Below are 26,837 nucleotides of genomic sequence, written 5' to 3' on the forward strand. Positions count from 1 at the left end.
CCTCACGAATATTACCACTGGTGAGGAGATATTGGCTAAACATGCAAAAGATGAAAGCCCTTCTCTTATAAACACACTACAACAAATTGACCTTTGTGCCACGAGTAAAATCGTGGCACAAGATTAAATTTCTCGTGGCTATGCAATTTTGCCACGGGAATTTTAAAATCTACTTTTGCAGTACAAGAGGCCGTGGCTAGGAATCTACCACGGGAAAATTGATGTCGTGGCTAATTTTAAAATTTATGTCACGGGCATTCACGTGGCAATAAAATTCCTCTGCCACGAATACTATAGTGGCTAAAAAAATTTTTGGCACAAATTCTATCGTGGCTAATAACCTTGTTGCCTCAAATATTAACGTTGCTAATAAGCTTTTTTTGCCACAAATATCATTGTGACTAATAAAATTTGCACTAGTTGTGGTAGCCAATAATTTAACAAGATTAAATGCTTTTTTCCCCTTTTTTTTATGCTTAATTAATGCAAATCAATTATATTTACATATAAAAGTTCAAAATCTCATACAATTTATGTTTGTATTACAAAAAAAAAAAAAAGACAACATATAACGTTATTATAACATTATTCATGCTGCATAAAAAGTGGCTGTCTTTTGTCAATTGTTGTACAAAGATTGTGCCACACATAAACAAATCCAAATATCTCAGTTAGGCTTGTTTGCTGTTCTTTAACAACTCATATTTAAAAACATTAGCTTCAGCATGCGATGCCCAGCATATGATGCATAAGCTTTGATGATTGACATATATATGGCAACTTCTTCAGAGATTTCTCTTGGTTTAGGAACTGCAGCAAGCAACAAACATGTGCCTATTAGAAATTTCAAATTTAAGCTAATGTGTGAGCTTTTAGTGCTAACAACTGCAGGGAGGAAGAATATAAAAAACCAGCTAACACTTCATGCAGCCTTACATAGCTGCATGCCATTAACATATAAAATGTCGTTTCATGTTTTTGAGCTTAATTTTGAAAGCTACACTATAGCAAAGAGGCAACAGGGTTAATTTTCAATTTCAGGCATTCTTATCTGTATTCCTAAAAGTTTATGAAAAAAATTAAATAGAATATTAGAGTATACTATATCTCTAAAATTGCACCTCAGTAATACATCCACTATAGATTAAAATGCAGAGATAAACTTAGTGTTCAAAAGTTTAAAGTCCCACAAATTTTTTTATTGCAACAGAGAAAAAAAAAGGAAAATGCTAAGCTTGAAAGAAGTGTAAATATTAAATTACATACTAACCATACAGGATTATCAAGTAAAACATACCCCACTGTCTCTACAGCCATAGGATTAGAATGCAATGAACTATAAACTCCATAAAGTCTGTATAGCAAATGCCTGCATCCCAGCATTAAGGAAGATTAGAAAATGTTAACTTATTCAAATTCTAATATTAAGAAATTTTATTGTCTTAAGTAAGGTAAACACCATATATATATAAATGAATCTAATATATATATATATATATATATATATAATATTCTACGTCATGGCAGCACAATATATAAGTACGAAGAAATATTGGGGTAGAAAAGAGGAAGCAGAGAGTGTGTGAGGTAAAGCTGAGAGAGAGAAAGAGAGAGAATGCAGCAAACATAACCAAGGCACAAACAGTCAATCGCACACACTCTCACATTGAGTTGGATAAAAAAGAGAGGGGGTGAGGGGGAGAGAGGAAGAGAATTAAGTTTCTACGTAGAATAGCTAAATATATTAGTGCAATTAAATTATTAATACCCACATAACAAAAAATCAACCCCAGAAACATTAATCAAAACCTTTAAAAAAAAGCACATAATTCGTAATGTAGTTAACGGTCAAATATAGTCTCAGGGACTATGCAATATTCTTTAGCAACCTGCAATGATTATTACAGCAAGATGAAATAATTCAGTTTTATAGAACTCTAACTGAATGAATCTTGACAATAATATTAAGTGAAACCTGACATATATTTCCCATTCACTAAAATAATTATACAGATTTTCATGTAAAAAAGATATCAGATAAGAAAACTAAGCTACCTCTACAAGCCAGTCAACGAGTATAGCTCACATACTGGCATGCATTAATATATCTTTTTGAATCCTCTCTATGAAGTCAATTTAAGGTCTTGTCAATGTCTGAAAAATAAGGGAAGTAATGCAATCAGAAGAGAGAAAAAGATTTGGCATGGAGCTGAATTGGTTGACAGTAAAGGGAAATGTCAAACCTTGGAAGCACGCAAATGCTTGTAACTATCACAAGTTGTGGTAGCACAAAACTGAGGATCCATGTACTTGTCATCAACGTCAACAACTTTGTCAACCTCCATTTCTAAAGATATTTATCATGAATGTAATTTTAAGAAAAATAAAAATAAAGAAGAAAGATGCAGTAACAAATAACTTGTGGATAAAAAGGTACTATGCCATGAGTTAGCCCATACATACAGAGTAATATATTGGGGATAAGCTTTTTTATGTGGAGTTTGGTGATAATCATTGAGAACAAATACAATAAAACAGAATTGGTTAGAGTTTTCAACCATCACCACAATATTAGTCAACGCCAACAATGTGTTGAATATTTAAGAAGAAAACGCCACCCAAGATTGCACGTTAAGGTTACACACTATCTCTAGACAATTGAAAATAAGTTGATGGAGATGCTAGGAGGCTTTAGGCTTGTTAATGCAGAATCCTTCCTTTATCACCGGCTCAAGGTTGTTCCCTCAGCCTTTACTTGAGTTAGTATGCTCTTTCGGTTCAATTATATATAAGTCAGAAATCGGCTTAATGCTAGGAGTGCAAGAGGGGATGCAAACGCTCTTAACCTTACAGATTTACCTAAACGAAAGCTCTATGATGACAAAAGCAATGATGGGAGGATCAGTCTACTGCACTTTGTGGTTCATGAAGTTGTCAGGAATGAAGGGAGACATTGTGTTATGAACTGCAACAAGAGTTATCTAGAACTAACAGTGACACAAACCCAAATCTAGAGGAATCAAAGTCAATGACCAACCAAATTTAATTCTCACAAAAATTCAATCACAAACTAAGATCTCGTAGCCAACACCTTCATTAAAAAAAAAAAAAAAGTCAAGTAATATACCTAGAAGGCTAAAATTTGTTATCACAGAAATGAACTTAACATCACATGCATATACAATAGTCAATGCAATACAATAATTTAGTGGTAATCAATTTCCCGGCCCCTATCTCCTGTCATTACTCAAATAGGGTTCTAAATTTAACCTAGGTAAGATTAATTTAGCGAAAATCATTTTGATTGACAACGAAATAATGTAATTCGAATAAATTAAGTGTAATTTGATTGAAATTACTACAATTCAATTGAATAGATTACGCTAAAAAAAACTCGATGAGTATTATGATTAATGCAATTCCCTAAAATTATAACTTTGAAGTTTATTTTAATCTACCTAAATTCAAGGCAAATTACTGTGATTCGATGAGTACTATGATAACATTATATCTACAGTTTAATTGACTATATACTACAATTACATTGAGAAATTCGAATCAAAGTACTGTAGGAGAAGAAAAATTCGAAAGCTTACTTAGATGGTGCAGTGGTGGCGTAGCGGTGCAGAGATGTGGCGGTGCAGCGATGCAGAATACCCGATGAAATCACCCACCCTTTACCCACACCCCCTCCGAAAACGTAACGGCTCACAACAAAATACTGAAGGCACCTGGCCTACATAATTCAATCAATTACTCCCGTTAGATTGCATACCAAAACACTGTTTATTCAATCTTGAATTTTTAATTACAGTCAAAACCCTAGAAAATTAAACAAAATTTAAATGAGAACATAACCTGGCGCTGAATTTAGGTTTGGCTGCGGTGGACGTTGATTTTCGACGGAGGTCTCAATAAAGAAGACGACATAAGCGAGGAAAAAGAGAGAAAGAGCTTCAAGGAGAGAGACGAGAAATGGGGAAAGGGGAATGTGTGGGGGCACGGTTGAGGGTTGGTTGGGAAAGAGGACTAGAGATTATTTTTTAATTTTTCGTTAAATTGAAAAAAAAATTAAGTTATTCATAATAGCTATTGAAGACCTCTAAAACTTGGAATATAAATTATTCAAGAATAATCTAAAAGTTTGATTGTTGTTTCAAAAACAAAAAGTTTGATTATTTAAATGGGTTAAAGTTTGAATTATTAAAATTAAATTTTTCCTTTTCTAGAAGAATAATGAAAGAGGTAAAAGTGAAGAATAATAATGCAATTATTATTTCTCAATTAGCCGACCACATTGATAATTTAATTCATTTAAGGGTAATTTTAATATCTATTCAAAACTAATAATAAACTTAAAAAATACTAATCATGTGTCAAGAGAACCACTGTGTATTATTTACGATAATAATACCAATCAAATGTCAAGAGAATAGTATTTCGTAGCACTAGTGTAAGGTTTGCCATGGGAAAAAAAAAACTACTTTGTGGCACAAGTGTAAAGTTTTCCACAGGAAAAGAGCTACTCGTGGCACAAGTGTGATATTTTCCACGGGACAATAAATACCCATGGCATAAATTAGTCTTCTAATTTAGGTTTGTATCATAGTTTATTTTTCTCGTGGCTAGATGAAATTATGCCACGAATTTTGAATTCCCGTGGCATAATTCGTGGCACAAGTGATGATTTGTTATAGTGACATGAAAAAACTCCGAGCGTGGTCTATGAAAATAAAAGCATGCAAATTCCTTCAAATTAACCACATTCCCATGCACAATATCTTTTAAATCCCTATCCCTAAGGTTAAGGAAACGCTCAAAATCTTTGTAATAATATTCGCTAACCTTAGGAATTACCGCAATATTTAAAGAAGGGAAGCGAAGAATGGCACCAAATTCTTCCGATAATGGACAAATTTCGTCATGACCTAATCTAAAGCAGTGGGTGTCTGGATTCGAATACTCTAAGGCGGTATGAATAAAGTCTATGTCAAGATCTACTCCCTTAATGCCAAGCAAACCCCCTAAGTGAAAAAATTCAAGCTCTTTCCTCTCTTTAGCAGTTAAAGACCGACACCACTCGCGAGTAAAATCGCTAAAACTCTTAGGCATGATGAAAAATTAAAGAGGAGATTATTTTTTCAGTTCGAATTATACCAAAATCAATGGATTTGGGGGCTATTTATAAACAATACCGAATCCCGAAAGGATTTGGAAAAACAGACCCAGCGCGCCGCGACAAAGTTGTCGCGCCACAACAATTTAATTTTTCCACGTCGAAATTACGCGTTTCGCTAACCATATGTTATCCGACTTTGACTCAGATTTGTAATTTGACTGTACAGTTTTGATGCTTTTCAAAGCCTTATCCAAACATTATTTTTGGCAAATCTATTCCAAACACTTATCCCATAGTTGATTATTAAAATTAAACTTATTTTTAGTCAAATTTGACTTTATTTTTCATTTTTTTCTTGGGGAGAAAGTCGGATACCCTCCATTAATAATAAAAATGACGGAAATCTTTGCGCGAAAATTAGTCACACTTTTCACACACTCATATGCACACAAAATGAAAAATAAAAATGGAAAAGATAAAATAGACATAGTAATCATAGGATATATATATATATATATACAATATGTCTAATACAAGTGTCAAAGTCAAAATAAGCAAAGTCCTACAAAGTCAAAATAAAATATAAAGGTACAACTATGATGACGGAGGACGCAAATGGGGAGGAACCCCAAACATATCAAAAAACTATGCAGTCCGTGGAGTCAACCCCTCACCAACATTAGGATCGCTGGTGGCCGGGATCGAAAGAGTGGGGCCAATCCATCCTGCCTCACCCTGCGGCTGCACTCCCAATTGCTGAGGCTGCTGTTGTTGCTGCGACGATGAGCCAACCTCAAACGTCCCACCACCCGCTGAAGGAGCCGATGTCGCGCCTCCTTGGCCAGTCGTCCTCTTTGAAGTACCCTTAGACGAAGAGCCGGAATCCTCTACTACTATAGTGTGGTCCGACTCCGCTCGACCACCTTGGCTCCTGCTGAAGTACGTCGGCGTCTCGAACCGGATCCGGATCTCTCCCTTTGATCCTCGGGTCTCGTGCGAGTGCGTGTCGGAGGAACAGGCTGAAATTAAAAATAAAAAAAAATAAAAAAAAAACAATTCAAGTCAAGCATGGAAAAATAAGCAAATAGAGTAAGCAATAAGGTCAAAAGGAATACCTCCATGACATCATCACCACGATGACACCGAGCTCGGTGAATCAATCTCACGAGTTGATATTGGAAGGCGTCCAAGCCTCTAGCCATCCTTGTCACCACCTCGCGGGAAAACAGTCAAGCAATAAAGTCAGAAATAATCAAAGAACATCTATGCAGACAAAATAATGATGAAAGACTTACCCCGGTCTGGTGGCAAGGTATCGACTCCTCTATCAAGCGCCAAGGCTCTAGGGCCAGAGGAATTATCTCCTCGACTGGGCCGAAAGACCCCTGATAGGTGATAGAGACCGGCGGAGGCACAAACTCCCTAGCCTCTGCTTTAGCCTGTCAAAATAAAGTCTAGGCGATTAAAATCTGCTAGGGGGCTATCAAGAGCATAAATCAAGGGCAAGAAATGTACCTGCACCTCCTTAGATATACAAGGAGGTGGAGCCAAATGAGGCATGTGGCTCTCGCCATAACTCTGGCTCGAATGGATATGACGTTGCCAATCCGTACCAGCTGGCGATCCACCGAATGGACTCTCATGTCCGTCTAATCCAACAAGTCCCGTGGGGAACGAGCAGGAACCACAAAGTACTCTAAAGAGTGCTAAATCGCAACTCTCTCGCCCAGATACACCACAACGTCACACATCCCTCGAAAATAGCGACGCTGAGCTGTATACTGAACAGCTCGTACAACAAGGTCCTAATCGGCCCATGGCCGAAATTGGACCTCAGGACCCTACAAAATAAACACCCATGAGATGGATTCTTACTAAACAGCGAAAAAAGCAAAAATGTTAAGCAAGGCATACGGAAAGAATCAACTCTCGAACACGGGCAGTAGCAGTCAGGTCATTGTAACGGCCTCCCCAACTAGCAGCAATGGGGAGCCCACGAGGCGAGGGCCTCGTCGGTAAAAGAGACGGGAAGTACTCGTAGAACTAGACCTATAAATGACAGAGAAGTGTCAGCAAGTGCTTGTACACATGCTTAAAGTAAACCTTAGTAAAGATAAACAATGTATACCTCTACGATCCTCCAGAGACTAGAAAGAGTGACCTCCTCCTCAAACTTGCGATGACGACAAAAGAGTCGCAATCCAAGCAGGAAGTCAGCATAGACCAAGCTGGCCCAATCATATGTCCCGACCATATGAAGGTCGCAAAGAGCAGGCAAGTAGTAGAGTAGCACTCGGCTACCCTTGTCAACAGAGAAAGTCCCTGGCAAAACAATCAAAATAAAGATGCGAACCCGCTGCTCCGGGGTGGTCATATCATCTCGGAAGACCTCTACGAGCATGGACCAACAAATGCATTAACTACTAATCTGCATTGGCCGAGCCTCGCCGCGAGCTCGAGTAGCGATAGGACCGAGTAGCTCCTCTACCTTGGGAGAGAAAATGGTGATATCGCTGCCAAATGAAACTACAGCAGTCCGGAACTCGAGTCTGGTGATGAGAGTGAAGTCGACAGGAGTGATAGTCATCTCACCCTAAGGAAAGTGAAAAGTGTTGGTGGTGTCCCAAAAGAACTCCACCAAGGCTCGAACTAGAAAACGGCTCGAGGACGAATAATAGAGAGACTGAGTGGCCTGTAATAGTGGAGTTAGACCACAAGACTCCCATAGCCTACGCAACTCCTCGTTGTTGCGAAAGTAGGACTCGTACAGCTGCCCAATGGTGTCGTTGCCCGAGCCATGGCAACGAACTTGCTCGTCAGTCATCCTGAGGCGAACTCGCTCCGAGATGTGAAACTGGGGCGCAAATTCCAAGGTACGCCCGTCCCACTCAGGGAACTCCCCTAGACTGGTGGAAATACCCTCGTCGGCATCGACAGACTCGTCCTCTTGGTAAGCCCCACGAGAGCGTGAGCCGGAACCGCGTCGTCTAGTCATGCTAATTATGCAAGCAAACAGTGAATTAAAGGTCCTATAGTATCTAAGGTTCGCCTAGCCGCATGATACTATGTTCGTCAAATATAGAGTACATAATACTAAAACAGAGCATGATTTTGATTTGAACAAAAATGGCATTTTCAAGCAATCAAAAAATTTCTTGCAATACTAGGACAAATATTGTGACAAATTAAGCATAAATAGCTAGCAAAAACATGAAGAACAAGTCACATTGTTCTCACGAACTCAAGGAGTTCAACAATGGCAAATTGCTCATTTCTTCACCAAATTGAGTCAAACAAGTCTCAAAACACTCCTAAGGTGATGTACAAATATAAACAAGAAAATTCATGGCATAAAATTTAACAAACAAAGCAAATTAAGCATTATAAGTTTCAAATTTTCAGAAAAACCACGAGTAAACAAGCACAAAATTCGCATAAAATAGAGTCAGTTTGAGCAAAACTTACATATATCGGCAAACTAGAGATCAAGAGCTTTGATTTGCAAAAACTTGAGTGAATTTCGTTGAGAAACGAAGAAGAATGAGAAAAAAGAAGTTTTGGGGTAAAAACGTGAAAGAAAATGAAGCACGAATAGCGAAATGAAGGAGAAGGGGTTTAAATCCGGAAAACTCGACTCCAATGCGAAACGACAGGCATGTCGCGCTGAGACAGTGCGTAAAGCACGCGCTGCCTTTTTTTTCCTCAGCGACATAATTTGTGAACCCCATATTGAGTTATGTGGACCTCATGCAACAATTTTGGGTTCCTTGGTACGCCAGTTAGCCCCTATAAGAAAATTGACTGGAAGTTCATGTTCGCTTCAATAGGTCTGGAACCATCAATAGGTCTGGAACCATGACTGGAAGTTCGGGGATGAAGGTACAAATCCAACCTAAAAGAGATTGAACCTGCCCTAGAAATAGGCCTCTACTTTATTCTTCTCGTATTCATGTTCGCTTTCTGACTAACATGCAATCAATAGGTTTACCCTAAACCTGTTTATCTATGTTGGTTGAATATTAATGCACAAACAAAGCTATTATTGGCGATCACTTGAATTATAATCATATTAGCCTAAACAAGATTGTTAATTATCTTATTAAGCGTGATTATAAGTACAAATTCCCTTTAAACCTACAAGAGAGGGCGTGATCAAGAAATAACAATAAAAATATGTAATATCAAGCAACATAACAACAACAATCAATCATAATAATCTCAATAAAGCATAACAATAATAATAGCAAAATCCTAGGCATGATACTAACAAGATTAATAACAAACCCTAGCATGTCACTAAACAATAATGATTAAAGCGTTATTCCTAGCATGATACTAACATGATATTAGACATTTTAATTAACCCTAAACATGATACTAGGAATCATAAAGACATCCTAACATGATACTAGGATTCAACAAAATAATCTAAGCATGATTTCTATATCAAAAGAATAACAATTAAAGCAATTACTTACTTCGATGCCTCATACCTCTTTCTAATAACAAAATACACGCGTTAGTAACTTCAAGGAAAATAATAAATCAAACAATTAAATTAAATAATGGAAATAGGAATTTGGGACCAAACCCTCAGAAATATCAACCTTTCACGTCTAGGGCGAAGGCAACTTCGAACTTGGCTAGGTGTGTCTAGAACTTGTGAATGTGGAATTTTGTATTTTGTAAAAAGGGGAAGGTTTAGAAAAAGAATAGAGAGAGAAGGAACACTTCTAGCTTTTAGAGAGGGAATAGAGAGAGATGATGGTTTGTGAATTATAGATGATCGAAAACAGGGAAATTCGTCCCCTATTTATAGGAAAAATAGCACGGGATCAAATAAAATCATATTCAGAATAAAATACCTCATGTCGCCAACTACAGGAGTAAGCGCTAGACAACAAGCTCGTCTCCAGGCGACGAAGGTCAGCGCCAGGCGACGACTCTGTCGTCTCGCACTGGTTCAAAAGTACAACGCGCTTTTACACGCGGGATTACCTTTTAAACCGGTTACAGGTAATTCTGCGTCCAAGCAGATTTACAATCAGTTTTAACATATTTTATTCAAAATAAAACATCTTCTTTTTAATAATATAATTATCAATCCTAATCTTATTAGAATTAAAGAGAACCTTCTAGATATTCCTAGAAGATCAAAATCAATCCTAATTTCTTTAGGAATAATAATTAATAGGCCCTCCTCTAGATCATTGGGTCACATTTAAAATCATTGGGCCTAATTTAATTTAATCCATAACTTCCTCATAGTTCATCGGGATTGGGCTTAATATATATCATTGGAAAGCTCTTTTCAAGCCCAATCCAACTACACTATTATTAGACCCTTATCATGGAGCAAACCAAATTGGACTGGCTATTTTTATATAAATAGAGTAAGAAAAGAAATATTTTTAAAAACAGAAAGAGAAATATTTTAATGAAAACATCCTCATCACTAGACCTTTCACACTTTCACCTCGTTCGATAATCAAATGACGTGAAAGGTATTCATCACTGGGTTTGGTTTTGGGGAGACACATTTGGGTGTCTACAACAGCAAAAATATAAGCAAAAGAACAGCAAACACTACAACAAAGCATCAGCAAACTGAGGATTAATAAGCAGTGATCTTCGATAGCTTTCCAAGGAAAGTTATCACGCCGAAGAGGGGATTGCTACAAGCAGAGTGATCTTCGACGACAGTCCCTAAGATGTGGAAAATCGTCATAAAGGCTGAAGATGGTTACAAGCAGAGCTATCTTCGACAGTTTTTCCTAAGATGTGAGAAATTGTCAAAAACCCAAGGATGACTACAAGCAGAGTTATCTTTGACTACGTTCCCTAACTTGCGGAAGATGGTCACAAAATGGCAGAAGAGTGCTACAAGCAGAGCAATCATCGATGGTGTTCCCTAAGATGTAGAAGACTGTCACAGTGGAAATTGAAGGGGGCTACAAGCGAAGTGGTCTTCAGGCGATGTCCCCTAGCTTGTGGAGGTCGTAAAAAATGCATCAACAAAACGGTTACCCAAGAGACATGTGATAGACGGTGAAAGATACGCGTTTCTAACTCTTTTATCTGTTTAACTAACGCTACTTTGCAGGTATCGGCGTTATAAGAATGATTTAGGATCGCAGAACGTTCTGAATCATTCTCCGTCCCTATCGCTACTTTGACTTTCGTTTTCGAAACATGCGTTTCTCCAAATTCAGTCAAAGTGGGGGCTTCTGTAGACACCTAATTGTGTCTCCCCAAAACCAAACCCGGTGATGAACACCTTTCACGTCATTTGATTATCGAACGAAATGAAAGTGTGGAATGTCTTGTGATGTGGTTGTTTTAATAAAATTATTTCCTTCTGTTTTTTTAAAGTGTGCTCTATTTATTGAAAATGTCCAGTCTAATTTAGTTTGGTCCATGATGAGGGTCCAATAATAGTGTAGTTGGATTGGGTTCTAAAAGAGCTTTCCAACGATATATTATAAGCCAAATTCCGATGAATAATGAGGAAGTTATGGCCAAAATACTAAATTGGGCCTGAAATGGTTTTATGGCCCAATGATCTAGTGGAGAGCCCATTAATTAATATCCTTAAATTTATTGGGATTGATTTTAATCTTCTAGAATAATCTAGAAGGTTATTTTGAGTTCTAATGAGATTAGGAATGATAATTATATCTTTTACAAAAATAAAGAATTCTATTTGGATTAAAACAAGTGTTTTGAAAAAGATTAAATCTGATTTTTAAAGATAAGTACGGACGTTATTAATCGAATTTAATTAGATTAAGGATTTTGTACAGGTTTTTCGAAAACGTGTGAATCAGCGCCCGAAATGACAAAGTCAGCGAGCAACAACAAGCCTGTCGCACAACGACAGGGCTATCGCGTTGCGCTGGACCCTGTCGTTCTGCGATAGTGGCAGTTTTACTGCTAATAGGATTCGGTATTTTTCTTATCGTTTTTTGGGTTATTTTCTCTATAAATAGGGTCGTTTTCTCCATTTTTTTTTATCCATAAACAATCATTCAACAATCATCTTTCTCTTCTCTCAATCTAATAGCTTTTCTAAGCTTTCCCTTTTCAAAAAAAAATACAGCATTCACGAGTCTTAGACATACCTAGCCACGCTCGAAGTTGCCTTCTCCCTAGACGTGAAAGGTTGATAATTTCTGAGGGTTTGGTCCCAAGTCCCTATTTCAATTATTTGAATTAATTGTTTGATTTAATATTTTCCTTGAAGTTACTAACGTGTGTATTGTTTTGATAGAGAGGCATACAAGGCATCAAAGTAAGTAATTTAATTGTTTAATTATTCTTTTGATATAGAAATCATGTTCCTTATGTCATATTAATTCCTAGTATCATGTTAGGATGTTATTTATTGCTTTCTAGTATCATGTTTAGGTTTCTTCCAATTTCTTCTATCATGTTAATATCATGTTAGGGATAAAGCTTTGATCTTTATTGTTTAGTGACATGCTAGGATTTGTTATTAATCTTGTTAGTATCATGCCTAGGATCTTGCTAATATTATTATGCTTTGAGAATATTATTATGATGATGATTATCATTATTATTGTGTTGCTTGATATATTATTGTTATTGCTTGATCACGCCCTCTCTTGCTGGATTAAAGGGTTTTGTACTTGTAGTCACGCTTAATAAGGTAATTAATCATCTTGTTTAGGCTAATGTGATTTTAATTCAAGTGATCGCCAATAATAGTTTTGTTTGTGCATTAATACTCAACTAACATAGATTAAACAGGTTTAGGGTTAATATATTGATTTTATGTTAATCAGAAAGCGCACATGAATATGAGAAGAATAAAGTAGAGGCCTATTTTTTTTGGGCAGGTTCAATCTCTTTTAGGTTGGATTTGTACCTTCATCCCTTAATATCCAGTCATGGTTCCAAACCACTATGGAGTTAGCGATCTTAGGGATTGTGAAGGGGTGTAATCTTCACCATGTGAACGGTTAACAAGTTCCTAAAGCTTGTTGGCGACTCTTTTTCTCTAGCTTCCTTCCCTTTGGACGCCACCATGCTTAAGTGTATGATCACAGTGGGGCTCAAGTGTGGGATGCTTGAAATCAATGACGTGAAAGGTATTCACCACTACATTTGGTTTTTGGGGAGACACAATTAGGTGTCTACACCTTGCGAGCGCACATGAAGTCTAATTAGCGAGCGCACAGAGTTACAAAGCTATGAACCTCGAAGAAACTCAGAAGAGCGCGGGCGCACGCGCACAGCCCACACGCGCAGGCGCGCAAGGCCCTTGTGCGGGCGCGCACCCCTGCCTGCGTGGGCGCTCCTCCCTAGGTTTCTGTTTCTCTCATCTTCTAATTTCGACAACCTATAAATACATTTTGACAACCGATTTTGTGAGAAGTTCTTAGACATAATTGTGATCATAATTTGAGCTTAGTTGAGTGTTTCTCTCTCAAGTTTTAGGCTTAGTTTAGGAGTAGATTTAGAGAAAGAAAGTGAGAGATTGAAGATCTCCATAATCAATCAATGAGGTTTTCTAACTCTATCTCATTTTGTTGCTTTGTTTAATTTCATTTTTGTTTGATTTGATTTTGATGTTTGATTCTTGATTAGTGTAATTGTTCTTGATATTTTGTTGATTCTTGATTTCTTAGTTGCATATTGATTAGATGATGATTCTTGAGTAGTTGTTTGGTTAGGGATTGGGCGAAACTTGTATGATTGATTGATTGTGATTAATTTGGGAATCATGTTGATTGATTGTTGAGATTAAAGTGATTAATGTAAGTTTGCATGTGTGTAATTTGATTAGGCCTTGAGAATTATGCTAGATTGCATTATGATTTCTAATGATACGTCCCATTGATTTAGGAATTTCAATTATCGATTGGTTTGGATTGTGATTCTCCTAGTTTGTTATTCGTAGAGACCACTAGCTTAACGATTAGGAGATAGCTCTTTGATTCCAGTTGATAGCTCTTATCATTAGTCTTCACGACCATTGATTGGCATGTTATTCCCAAGTTGTTTCAATTGTCATGATTACTTGTTGATCCCCATTCCCTAGTGTTTTATTTGCTTGATTCTTTGTTTTGGTAGTTGTTAGTGTTACTTTGACTTAGCTTAGGCACACAATTGAGAGTGCTTGAACATAACTGCTCCTTTGGGTTCGACCCTTGACTTACCTCTATACTTATACTTAGGTTTTTTAAGTGATTATAAATTTTGTTTGACTTAGGGAGGATTAGTTAACGACGTAGTTTTTCTCCTTGTCAATTCGAAGCGCGCCTACGTTAACCATGTTGTGAATATTCTTAGCACTCATATAGGAAGTGGGAATTGACATTATACGATAAGGGACAAGGAAAGTAGGGAGTCACCAACAAGTTTTTAAGGAACTTGTAAATCATTCATGGATTATTAAAGGCAACCACGATTAAGGGACAACGAAAGGCAACAACGTTTGACCAGTGAAGGTTACACCCTATTCATAATCCATGAGATTACTAACTCCATATGGTTCGGAAACATGAAAGGAGGATTAGGGATGATGGTACAAAGTGAGTCATTATAGAGTCACATTCGCCCATATTAGTCTATACTCAATTCTTATTGTGAAAAGTATTTCCTGCGATCTCAAATACATGATAATAAAGATTTAATTTGTTCCAAACAGTAATTATGCTAAATTGGTTGAATATTTATGAAACACAAAATTCTAAATATTAATGATCACTTGATTAAACAACATGATTAAAAAGGAACCTAAACCGGTTGTCTAAATTATCTTATTAGATGTGATTTTCAATTAAATATTCCCTTTAAACATGCAATATGGTGATCAATAATAACAATAAAATAAACAATAATATTGGAAGTAATTTAACCATAATATCGTTAGTCAAATCAAACCATAATAATAACCCTAATTATGATACTAATCTAGCAACAAGAATAAAAAGAAGAATAATTAAGTAAATTAATTACTCACGTTACACGCTTCTTTAGATTGCTACATCATAAAAAAAATCATTAGTAACATCAATAAAAGTATAAATCAAATTGAAATTAAATTAAATAAAAGTAGAGTTGATTTGGTCCAAACCCTCAGTCGATTCTACCTTTCACGCCTTGGTTTAAGTATGAACTTCGAGTGTTAGTTGTATAGACTCCTTGGAGTGCTTAAATGATGTATGGTGTAATTAAGAGTGGTAGATTTCAAGCTTAGAATACGAGAGAGAGAAAAGCGAATGTGCTGGTGTATAAAAGAGGAAGAGAGAATTGTTAGGTGCCCCGAAACAAATGAAATCAGCCTCGTATTCATAGAGAAAATGTGAGGGGTGAAGCACGAAACCCTAGAATTGAAGGCTCCACGAAATAAAAACCTAAAAATTTGCCGCGTCATGGTAGAAATTGTCATGACCCGGCAATATCTGCCGTATCACGGTAAATTTACCGTGGCGTGGTAATTTCCAGTTTTTACGCATTTTAAAAATGTTCGATAAGTTTTGATCCATAACTTGGAATTAGGCATATAATATATCTTTGGAAATATATTCAAGTTTAATTTCTAAACCACTTAAAAATAGGTCAAAATCATGTGTATTTTAAGATATGGCCGTTTTAGTGAAAGGGTGTCGATTTTGGGCCGAGTTTAGTGTTTTGCTAATATTTTCTTCATTTTAAATCGGAATCTGGGTTATGATATACTATTGGAAAGCTTATTTCAAGGCCTATCCAACCAAATAACATTTGGATCGAAATTATAGGCCCATAAAATTAGTTTATCTTAGTTTTGTGATGTGGACATGAAAAGAGGAAAATAAGTTATGGTTTGGGGATATGGGCTAAGAATTGTGTTGGTTTATGAAAATTTTAGGGTTAAATATAGATTTAAGCACTCCAAAGATTAAATAATTGACCCAACCAATAATGGCAATGAAAGTGAGTCATGGAGTCACATTCGCCCGTATTGGCCTCTAATCGATTTTTATTGTGAAAAGTATTTCCTGCTATAATACCCCGTATTTTTATACGTATTTTATTTTAAATAAGTATTTTGTGAAGTATTTAAATAATTTGAAATTAATTATTTATAGAATTTTAATTATTTATTTTAATAAGTTGGAAATATTTTATAAAAGGAAAGTTTTATTTGATTATTTATTTTAATAAGTTTGAATATAATTTAGGAAAGTTTTATAAAAGGAAAATTTTATAAAATTCAAGTTTTATTATGAAAGGGATTACTAAGGATAGAAAGGGAATTCAAGGGTAGGAGGGATTCTAGAGAAAAAAGGGGTATAAATATTCAACACATGGGTAAATTAAACTTTGCCTAGAGTGGAGAATACCCAAGGTAAATTTGATGAGTGGCATTTATGCCACAATTTAGTGCTCTCTTTACGGGTTTTTCTCTCCCATTTGTAGCTTGTATGCCCCCTTTTCTCTCCTTTTTGTTCCTCTTTTCTTTGTTTGCCTTTCTCCTTGTTTTCTTTGTTTTTGTTTTGTAGGAATCAAGGCATTGGAAGAAGAGCAATTCACCCCCAAACTCCCCTGTGTGCAGGCGCGCAGCACTGTGAGAACCCGCGCAGGAATGCTTCAAGAACAGAACACAAACAGAAGATTTTGTGCGCCTTGTGCGCGCTTTGTGTGCGGGCGCGCGACTTTGATGTGTGCGGGCGCGTAGCCCTGGAAGAACCCGCACGAAACAGCAGCAGAAGCAGAACCAAAACAGGGAGTTGTGTGCGCCTTGTGCGCACCTTGTGTGCGGGCGCACACTCTTCAAGCGCGAGCGCGCAATTTTATTGGGAGAAGGCGCGCATCCATGGGTCTAATTCCCCGTACCCACAGATCTGCAGGCACACAAGATCTGCGAGGGCGCACGCACAACATCTGCGCGGGCGCACACACAACATCTGCGCGAGCGCGCAATGTATATGCGCGGGCGCGCACCGCTGAGTTGCAGTTTTTTTATTTCGTATTTTTGTATCTTTTAGAGGACCTATATATATGTGTCGTAGGGAGATTAGTGGATCATCTATCATTACTTAAAAACATTTTAACCCTAATCTAGAGAGAGAAACTCCATTAGTAGAGAGAGAAAGTGTGGATTTCCATTGATGAACTTGGATATTGAAGAAGGAGCTTGATTGAATCTTTGTAAATCTTCATCTTCAATTAATGAGAAATCTCTTACTCTCTTTCTTTACTTTTGTATTTAGTTTTGTTTGCTTATTTTGATTTTCCTTCTTTGCTTATTGATCATGTTGATGCTTATTGATTTGATGATTGATATTGTCTTCAATATGATTTGTGAGTAGTCACCTAGCCAAGGGTGTGGGGATGGTGTAGTTGTTAATTGATTCATGCTTATGATGTTGGGGTTAAGTTAATGGTGATTAAAGTCTTTGTATGTTTGATATTCTTTAATCTTCTTGCAAGTGCACATTGTTGGTTGATTAAAGGTGAATCTTTGCTAACAAGAAACGGAAGTTGACTTAGTTAAGGTTCATTGTTATCGATAGTTCATTGTTTGCACCTTCTAATATATGGTTCTAGTGTGGAAACATAGAGGCTATGTTAGGAGAAATCGATTAACCCCGGAAGGCGGTTAGATTGAGCTTTATTTCGATATTCTTGCATGCTTAGTTTACCATTGCTTTGCTTCCGTGTTATTGCATGATCAAATGGCAACTACATCTACCCACTTCCCTTGGTGTTTAGTTATATTGATTTTTAATCATTCTTAATTTTTAGTTTAGTTATTCACGCTTCTTGTCCCGAGGTAGCTTAAGTCTTAAGTAGTGAATGTGGTGTTTATGCATGTCTCCTTGTGGTTCGACCCCTATGCTTGCCTTATACTTGTATTAGGTTTGTTTAGGTTATATAAATTGTATTTGATCTAGGGATAGACAATTGACGACGTGTTTATTCCCTTCTCAAATTGGCGCCGTTGCTGGGGAGACGGCTTCCATTGCTTTTTCATTACTTTATTTGAGACTATCTCATTCCTTGTTTGTTAGTATTTGCTACTACTTGTTACTTGTTAGTGCTTACGTTCTCCTTAGCTTTGTTGTATGAACAGAGGACGAACCCGCTCAAGGTCTTTGATTCCCATCGATCCGGAGCTAGAGAGATCTTTGTCCTTACTTCGAAGAGAAGCGAGAGCGAGGAGTAGAAATTCTCACACCCCAACAAAAGAAGGAGTAAGAGAATTGGAAGATACTCCACCATCTTCACCCTCAAGTGAAGACTTAGATAGTCCTAATTCACCATCATGTCCCGGAATCAACCCCTTTTCAATCTTTAAGTCCGAAAGTGAAGAAGGTTCTAAAATAGGAGAGAATACACCTTTGAGTCGTCTTGGGGCTCCCGAAGCCTTTAGAGCCCAAAGTGGGATCCTAACCCCTACCACTCAAGCCAACAATTTCGAAATCAAGCCCATTTGATTTCTTTAATAGAGAGGAAACAATTTTCGGGTGGAAAATTTGAGAGCCCTCATGAGTATTTGAAAGAATTTGAGAAGTATTGTGACACGATCAAAGCCAATGGAGTGACTCAAGAGTATATCCGCCTCAAGATGTTTCCATTTTCTTTAATTGGGAGAGGTCTAGAATGGCTAGAGAAGGAGGTGCCCCCTAATTCTATCACAACTTGGGACCAAGTAACTACGACTTTCTTGAGGAGATTTTATAACCATAGGAAGACCGCCGAGGCTCGGTCTTTAATTCAAGGTTTTTGCCAAAAGAGTGGTGAGACTCTAAGTGCGGCATGGGACCGGTACAAAGAGCTTCAACGTTAATGCCCACATCATGGGATACCCAAGTATCAACTCATCCACACTTTCTATGGAGGTCTCTCACTTCAAGGGAGAACAAGCCTAGATGCCGCAGCCGGCGGTCCAATCATGAATAAAGGAGAGGATGAAGTGGAATGCATCATAGAGGAGGCCGCAAAGCATTATGATGATTAGTATGAAGGAGAAAGGGAGACCACTTCTAGCAAGGGTGTCTATGCATTGGAGCAAGCCAACGCAATCAACAACCTTTCTTCCCAAATCTCCAAGATGGCCAAGCAAATGGACGAAATGATGAAAGAAAGGTCCAACCCTCATGGTAATACCTCCCCTTCAACCAAGGGAGGAAATGGCATGACCACTTCTTCCCCCTCTTCTTATAATAAAATGCCTCAAGGATGCATGTTTTGCTCAAATTGTGAAACCTATGATCATGATTCCTCCCATTGTGTGTATGCTTGTGAAGTTCAACCCCCTCCCTATGAACATGATGATAATGTAGAAGATGTCAATGCTATGAATTTTGCTCCTAGAATGGAAAATGTAGGGAACTTGAGGCCAAACTCCAATCAAATGGGGAATTGGAATCAAGGTGGAAACCGTGGTAGGAACCAAAGTGGTGGTGGTTATGGTAACCAATATCATGGTGGGGGAGGCCTTTCCAATTTCAATGGAAGAGGCTACTCTAACCAAAGGGGGTATGGTTATCAAAACCAACAACCCAACTCCCGATACCATGACCATCAAAATCAAAATTTTGGTGATCAAGGTAACATGGGAAACAATCGACAAAGCAATGTTCCCAACCAAGGCACCGGAGGCAATAGGGGCCAAAATGTTTCTAACTATGCCCAAACCAATAGGCCTCCGGGTTTCCATTAATTCCAACTTCCTCCACCTCAACAATCTCTTCAAATTGAGGCCCCACCTAATGATCCCGTGATGGCTAAGCTAGATGCCATCATGAAAATGCATGAGGAGGAAAAGAGGAGAAATGAGGAGGATAAAAAGCGAGCCAATGCTCATATGAAAATGCTTGAAACCCAAATTGCTCAACTTGCTTCTAATGTCTCTTCTTCTTCTTCTTCTTCCTCTATCCCTAGTCAAGGAGTCAACCCAAAACCTTTGTATGCCGTGACAACAAGGAGTGGAAAGGTAGTAGGGAGTGACCTCTTAGTTGAGGAGGAACCTCAAAATGAAGTAGAGTTAGAGAGAAGGGATGAGAGAACCAAATAGCCTTCTAATGTTGAGAAGGAGAAGGATGTTGAGGTGCAAAAGGAGAAAGAAACCACCCCCTTGCCCCTAAATCTCCAACCTAGAGAGGAGAGACTACCTTTTCCCCAAAGATTTGTGAGAGCTAAGCTTGACGCTCAATTTGGGAAGTTTTTGGATGTGATTAAGAATTTGCATGTTTCCCTTCCTTTTGTTGATGCCATGAAACAAATGCCCCATTACTCTAAGTTTTTGAAAGATCTATTGAGTGGGAGAAGGGAGTGTGAAACGGTGAGCTTGACCGCCAATTGTAGTGCAATCCTTTCCAACAAACTTCCCGCCAAGTTGAAGGATCTGGGTAGCTTTTCCATCCCTTGTTCTATTAATGGCATTGAGTTTGACAAAGCTTTGTGTGATTTAGGAGCAAGTGTGAGCCTCACGCCCTACTCCGTCTACCAAAAGCTTAGTGTAGGAACCCTTTCCCCCACTAACATTACTCTCCAACTAGCGGATCGGTCCATTAAGTTTCGCATGGGTAAGGTTGAGGACATTCCCCTTAGGGTAGGAAAGTTCACATTCCCCGTGGATTTTTATGTGCTAGAGATGGATGAGGATGAGAGGATTCCTATTATCTTGGGTAGGCTGTTTCTAGCCACTTCTAGGGCCATCATTGATGTGAAGGAGGGTAAAATATCTTTGAAAATTGACAATGATTCAATTGAGTTTGATTTGAATAATGTCATGCAACAACCTTCCTCAAGTGGTGAATGCTTTAGAATAGATGTTCTAGATACCATGCTTAGTGAATTTTCTCGTTCCCATTTGCATGCTTCTAACGATCCCCTAGAAAGCGTATTGTTGAATGATTCTAAGCTAGGTGCTCACAAGGACGACATTCAATTCTATGAGGATTTGCTAGAGGAGAGCAAGAGCGAGTGCATGGATGAGAGCATGGAGGAAGAGGCTTTTCACACCCATGATCTCTTTCAAGTTGAGGAAAGAGAGGAGAGCACCAATGGTAAGGGAGCACCAAAGGTAGACTTGAAACCTCTACCTTTGGGCTTGAGGTATGAATTTCTTGGTTCTAATGAGTCTTACCCCGTAATTGTTAATTCCCACCTAACGGAGGAGCAAACCTCCCTCTTGATCAATGTTTTGAAAAAACACAAGAAAGCATTAGGCTATACCATTGATGACATCAAAGGTATAAGTCCTTCTTTATGCATGCACAAAATTGATCTAGAGGGAGATGCCAAACCCGTTAGGCAAAGGCAAAGGAAGCTTGACCCTTCTATGCAAGAGGTCATGCGGAAGGAAGTGGCTAAGCTTCTTGATGCGGGAATTATATACCCAATTGCTCATAGTGATTGGGTATCTCCCGTGCAAGTTGTACCTAAGAAAAGGGGAATGACGGTAGTGAAAAATGATCATGATTAACTAGTCCCCACTAGGCTTGTAACCGGTTGGCGCATGTGCATTGACTATCGCCAACTTAACACAAGTACATGCAAAGATCATTTTCCATTACTGTTCATTGATCAAATGTTGGAGAGGCTTACAAAGCATTCCTTCTATTGTTTTCTTGATGGTTATTCGGGATTTTTCCAAATCCCGATTGACCCCAAGGATCAAGAGAAGACGACTTTCACACGTCCCTACGGTACTTATGCGTATCGTAGGATGCCTTTCGGGCTTTGTAATGCTCCCGCAACATTCCAACGTTGTATGATGTCTATTTTCAGTGATATGATTGAGGATGAGATAGAGGTCTTTATGGATGACTTCTCCGTTGGAGGAGCCACCTATGAAGATTGTCTATCTAATTTATCTCGTTGCTTGGAAAGATGTGAGAGGGCTAACCTCGTGTTGAATTGGGAAAAGTGCCATTTTATGGTAGAAAGTGGGATTGTTCTTGGGCACAAAGTTTCCCATGCCGGCATTGAGGTTGATAGAGCCAAGGTAGAGGTCATTGAGAAACTTCCTCCCCCCACCAACGTGAGGGAAGTGAGATCTTTTCTTGGCCATGTCGGGTTCTATCGGCGTTTTATAAAAGACTTTTCTTTGCTTGCAAAGCCTCTCACATCCCTATTGCAACAAGATAAAGAGTTTATATTTGATGACGCTTGTCAAGTATCTTTTTGTAGGTTGAAAGAGGCCCTTTGCACCGCCCCTATTGTCCAAGGTCCGGATTGGTCTATTCCATTTGAGCTCATGTGCGATGCAAGCGATGAGGCTATTGGTTCGGTTCTTGGGTAACGAAAGGATGGGAAGCTTCATGTCATACATTATTTGTCCAAAACTCTCAATGGTGCCCAACGAAACTACACAACCACCGAGAAGGAGTTCTTAGCGGTTATTCACTCATTTGAGAAATTTAGAACCTACCTCATTGGTTCTAGGACAATTGTGTACACCGACCATTCGGCTCTCAAGTATTTGATAGGGAAGAAGGAAGCTAAACCAAGGTTGTTGAGATGGGTTTTAGTTCTCCAAGACTTTGATTATGAAATGAGAGACAAGAAGGGAGCCGAGAATGTGGTAGCGGATCACCTTTCAAGGTTAGGCGGTGCAAGGTTCAAGGATGATGGTTTGCCAATAGAGGATGCTCTAAGGGAGGATGTGCTATATGTTCTTGAGGTGAAGTCGGCTCCATGGTATGCGGATATTGTGAATTACTTAGCTTGTGGTGCCATACCTCCGGATTTCACTTCACAACAATGTCGAAAGCTCAAGCACGAGGCAAAGCGATATATTTGGGATGAACCGATTTTGTTGAAGAGAGGGGTTGATGGGTTGTTGAGGAGATGCGTCCCGAACGACGAATTTCAAAGTGTTCTCCATATGTGCCACTCTTCTCCTTGTGGTGGGCATATGAGTGCTCAAAAAACCGCCTCAAAAGTTCTTCAATCAATGCTCTTTTGGCCTTCTTTATTCAAGGATTCTTGGATATTTGTCAAGACCTGCGATAGATGTCAACGGGTGGGGAATATTTCGAGAAGGGATGAAATGCCACAAAACCCCATCCTTGAGCTTGAAGTTTTCGATGTGTGGGCTATAGACTTCATGGGCCCTTTTATCTCCTCAAATGGGAACAAATATATTTTGGTTGCCGTTGACTACGTGTCCAAATGGGCGGAGGCCGTAGCTTCTCCAACAAATGACTCAAAGGTGGTGGTTAACCTTTTCAAGAAAGTGATCTTCCCAAGATTCGGTGTTCCAAGAGCAATTATTAGTGATGGGGGGTCACATTTCAAGCACCACACCTTCGTTCGACTACTTGAGAAATATGGGGTATCTCACAAGCGAGGGCTTGCTTATCACCCCCAAACAAGTGGTCAAGTGGTGGTCACCAATAGAGAGCTCAAAGTGATCTTGGAGAAGACGGTTGCCAGAACAAGGAAGGATTGGTCTTCTAAACTCATTGATTCTCTATGGGCTTATAGGACCGCCTTCAAGACGCCAATTGGGACCACTCCTTACAAGCTTGTATATGGAAAGAATTGTAATTTGCCCATGGAGATGGAGCATCGTGCTCATTGGGCGATTAAGCAAATCAACTTGGATCTCCATAGTGCGGGGGAGCAAAGGCTTTTAGAGTTGCATGAGCTAGAGGAGTTGAGGTTGAGTGCCTAAGAGAATGCAAGTATGTATAAGGCAAGATCAAAAGCGTGGCGCGACGCTCAAATCATCAAGAAAGATTTTGTCAAAGGGCAAAAAGTGCTCCTCTTCAACTCGAGGTTGAAGCTCTTCCCGGGCAAGCTCCGATCAAGATGGAGTGGGCCATACATTGTTACGGAGGTGTTTCTGTATGGTGCATATGAAATTTTCCAAGATGGCCACTTCCCTTTCAAAGTCAACGGCTACCGCCTCAAGCCTTATTTTGAAGGATCCCCAAGTGATGAACCAATTTAAGTTACTCTAATTGATGTGCATCGTCAATTCCACCCTCTTTAATCATCTCGAAGAACGTCGAGCTAACGACGCTAACCAAAAGCGCTTCCGGGAGGCAACCCGAGTTTCTAACCCTCTTCTACTTTCTTCTCTTCATGTTGCTTTCATTTTTCTATTTACAACTTTAGATTATTGGGATTTGTGAGTTTTGATTGTATTTGAGTTTTTGATAAACGGTGCATCTAGCATGATTGTATGGAGTTTAGATGTGTAATTAAGGACTATTTTTGCAGGCCGTTTGGTGTTATATCTGGAGCTAAGTTGGGGTTTGGAGACTTGGAAGTGAGTGAGGAGCATTTCAAGAGAAGCTTTTGATGAAGACCCTGTGCGCGGGCGCGCAGGCCTGGGAGAACCCGCGCACAAGGAAGCTCAGAAAACCAGAACCTGGCAGAAACATTTGCGCGCCTTGTGCGCGACATCTGCGCGGGCGCGCAGTAGAGGGGTGTGCGGGCGCGCAGGCCTGGGAGAACCCGCGCAGATTTAAGGCAAAATTTCCAGATTTTGGCAGAAGGTTTTGCGCGACGTGTGTGCGCCATCTGCTCGGGCTCGCATTTCACTTGCTCGGGCACGCAGTATACCTGCGCGGGCGCATAGATCTGGGTTTATCGGGGCTTAAGAGTTCTTTTTTCCGATTATTTCTTCATTCTCACAACTCCCACTCACGATTCTCACTCTCTCTCCTCAAGAACTCAAACCCTAACCTCCCAAATCTCCTCTAATCTCACCTATTTCCTCGAAATTTCACCAAATCCCTTACATTCCCTCACTTTTCTCACAAATTCATCACTTTCCCCTCTCAAAATCATCCATTTTTCACCAAGTTCGTGGTGGTTCTTTGGTGGTCAAGGTGGTGGTGCGTGAGGGCTCTTGGAGGTCTTCAAGCTCTTCAATTGTGGTATAATCCTAATCCTTGAGTACTTTGTGGCTTTAATTGATTAGATAATATCATGTTTTAGGATTGTTAAGCAAGAATTGACCTTGTATGAATTTTGTGTGAGTTTGAGATAGTTTTGCTTATAATTGTGGATTTTGTTGAGAATTTCTTTGTGATTTGTAAGTATTGTTGATGAATATTGTTGTTTGCATGAAATTTGGCTAGCAATTACTTGACTTGGACATTGAGAATTGTGTGAGTGATCACTAGCTTGATTTTGAGCATTGTAAATTCTTAATGCATGTGAGATTGAAAATGTATGTTGATTGAGAGTTTTTGATGCTTGATATTGAAATTTACCTAGTGATTTTCTCTTTGGTGATTGAGTATTGCACATTTTGGCGTTGATTGTTGTTGTTCATAGTTGTTTTATCTTGTGCTATTTGTATTTGGAAAGTTGTTGCTCCTAACCCCTTTTCAGATAGCAAGATCAAAGGTTTCAATTGTTGTTGTTGTTGTGGGAAGGATTTGGCATTCTTGAGTGTTGGAATCACTCCGTGGTGTTCTCGGTTTCTCTTTGGGTTGTGAGTAAAGTTGGTGAAGATGAGTGGTAGGAGAAGGAATAGGAAGGAGCCTAGAATATCAGTTGATGAACCCCAACCTTCCTCTCAAAATCTAAACCAAGCACAATCCTCTCTTCCCACCTTAAAATTTGTAAACCGACACCATGCTCCCATCCATCAAACACTCCTCAAACGCAAGCTTAACCCCACCCGGCACTACTATCAACGCTCAATGCGTGACTTGGGGATAGATGAGGACCTTCGGTCCCTTCTTGACAACCTTGGGATGAGTGAGTTCATCAAACACCAATACCCAACCTTCAAGGAACCCACCTACGAGTTCCTAGCTTCCTTTGAGAAGGAACCCGTTGGAAACAACGAGTTCCAAATCTCCTTCCAACTCTTCAATGCCCGCCATGTCATCTCTCTTCGGTGTCTAAATGAACTCCTAGACTTTAACCCCGACGCCGATCTTCTTGCCTCATCCACCGAGCTCTTCCCCGAGTACGACGCTTTCCGTTGGTGGCGGAAAATTACCGATATGGATGAGTTTAGTACTCGGTACTCGGTGGCAAGCCAAATTATCCATCCAGTACTCCGCATCCTTCACCGCATCTTGGGGTTTGCGGTGTTTAGCAAACAGGATTTGAGTAAGCTCTCTCATGAAGAGCTCTTCACTCTTTGGGTCGCCACAAAGGAGGAGTTGAGTGGGCGGCTCAACATGGGGTATTGGTTTGTGCTATGTTGTGAGGCAATCAAGAATGCGAACAAGATGGGAGAGATTGCCTTAGGAGGGAAGATTTCAAGGATCGCCTCGAAGCTAGGGGGTGAGGTTCTTTTCCCTTTTTGCACAAGGGTGGGAAAAGACAGAGATATGTTCGTGGACATCTCTTACATGCGGAAGTCGGTCTTCATCCAACCGACCGACGATGTGAACAACTTCCACGATTGGTGCGTTGAGAGGGAGCACCATTGCATTCTTCCATACCCGAGCCGCACTTCCTTGGAGCGGAACACAAGAAATGTGTGGAAGATTCCTAAGGACAATGGCGTCCTTCCCAACGCTCTTGGAGGTGAGCGAAACATGATTGTCCGCGAGCGGCATCAACAACAACAACAACAACAACAAGAACAACAACAAGAACAACAACAACAATTCCAACAGCAATAGAAATTTCAACAACAACGATTTCATCAACAACAATAACAACAAGGGTTTCAACTTCAAGGTTTTCAATATGGGGAAGGATCCCAAGGTTTGCGCGTCCCCTCCTCTAGCGAGGGAGGTATGGCCTCTTCCTCTTCCTCTTTTAACCTTGAGCG

General features: G+C 39.2%; 1 long non-coding RNA gene and 1 other non-coding gene across 4 annotated transcripts; both read right to left on the minus strand.

Moving 5' to 3' along the window:
• Nucleotides 1-569: 569 nt before the first annotated feature.
• Nucleotides 570-4,004, minus strand: LOC145572367 (uncharacterized). Of its 3 annotated transcripts, none has more exons than XR_014096810.1 (6): nucleotides 3,859-4,004; nucleotides 3,597-3,731; nucleotides 2,244-2,347; nucleotides 2,056-2,154; nucleotides 1,298-1,369; nucleotides 570-810 (listed from the first exon to the last, which is right to left on the minus strand). It is a non-coding gene; the product is annotated as an uncharacterized LOC145572367 (long non-coding RNA). The 3 variants fall into 3 exon arrangements; XR_014096809.1 differs by having other exon boundaries at nucleotides 3,597-3,736; XR_014096811.1 differs by lacking the exons at nucleotides 2,056-2,154; nucleotides 2,244-2,347 and having other exon boundaries at nucleotides 3,597-3,736.
• Nucleotides 4,005-18,831: 14,827 nt separating this feature from the next.
• LOC145573472 (small nucleolar RNA R71) lies at nucleotides 18,832-18,937 on the minus strand. Its single transcript, XR_014097489.1, has one exon. It is a non-coding gene; the product is annotated as a small nucleolar RNA R71 (small nucleolar RNA).
• Between the last annotated feature and the right edge of the window lie 7,900 nt (nucleotides 18,938-26,837).

The sequence above is a fragment of the Chenopodium album genome, chromosome 12 (assembly GCF_948465745.1).
Source record: "Chenopodium album chromosome 12, dcCheAlbu1.1, whole genome shotgun sequence".
NCBI lineage: Eukaryota > Viridiplantae > Streptophyta > Magnoliopsida > Caryophyllales > Amaranthaceae > Chenopodium > Chenopodium album.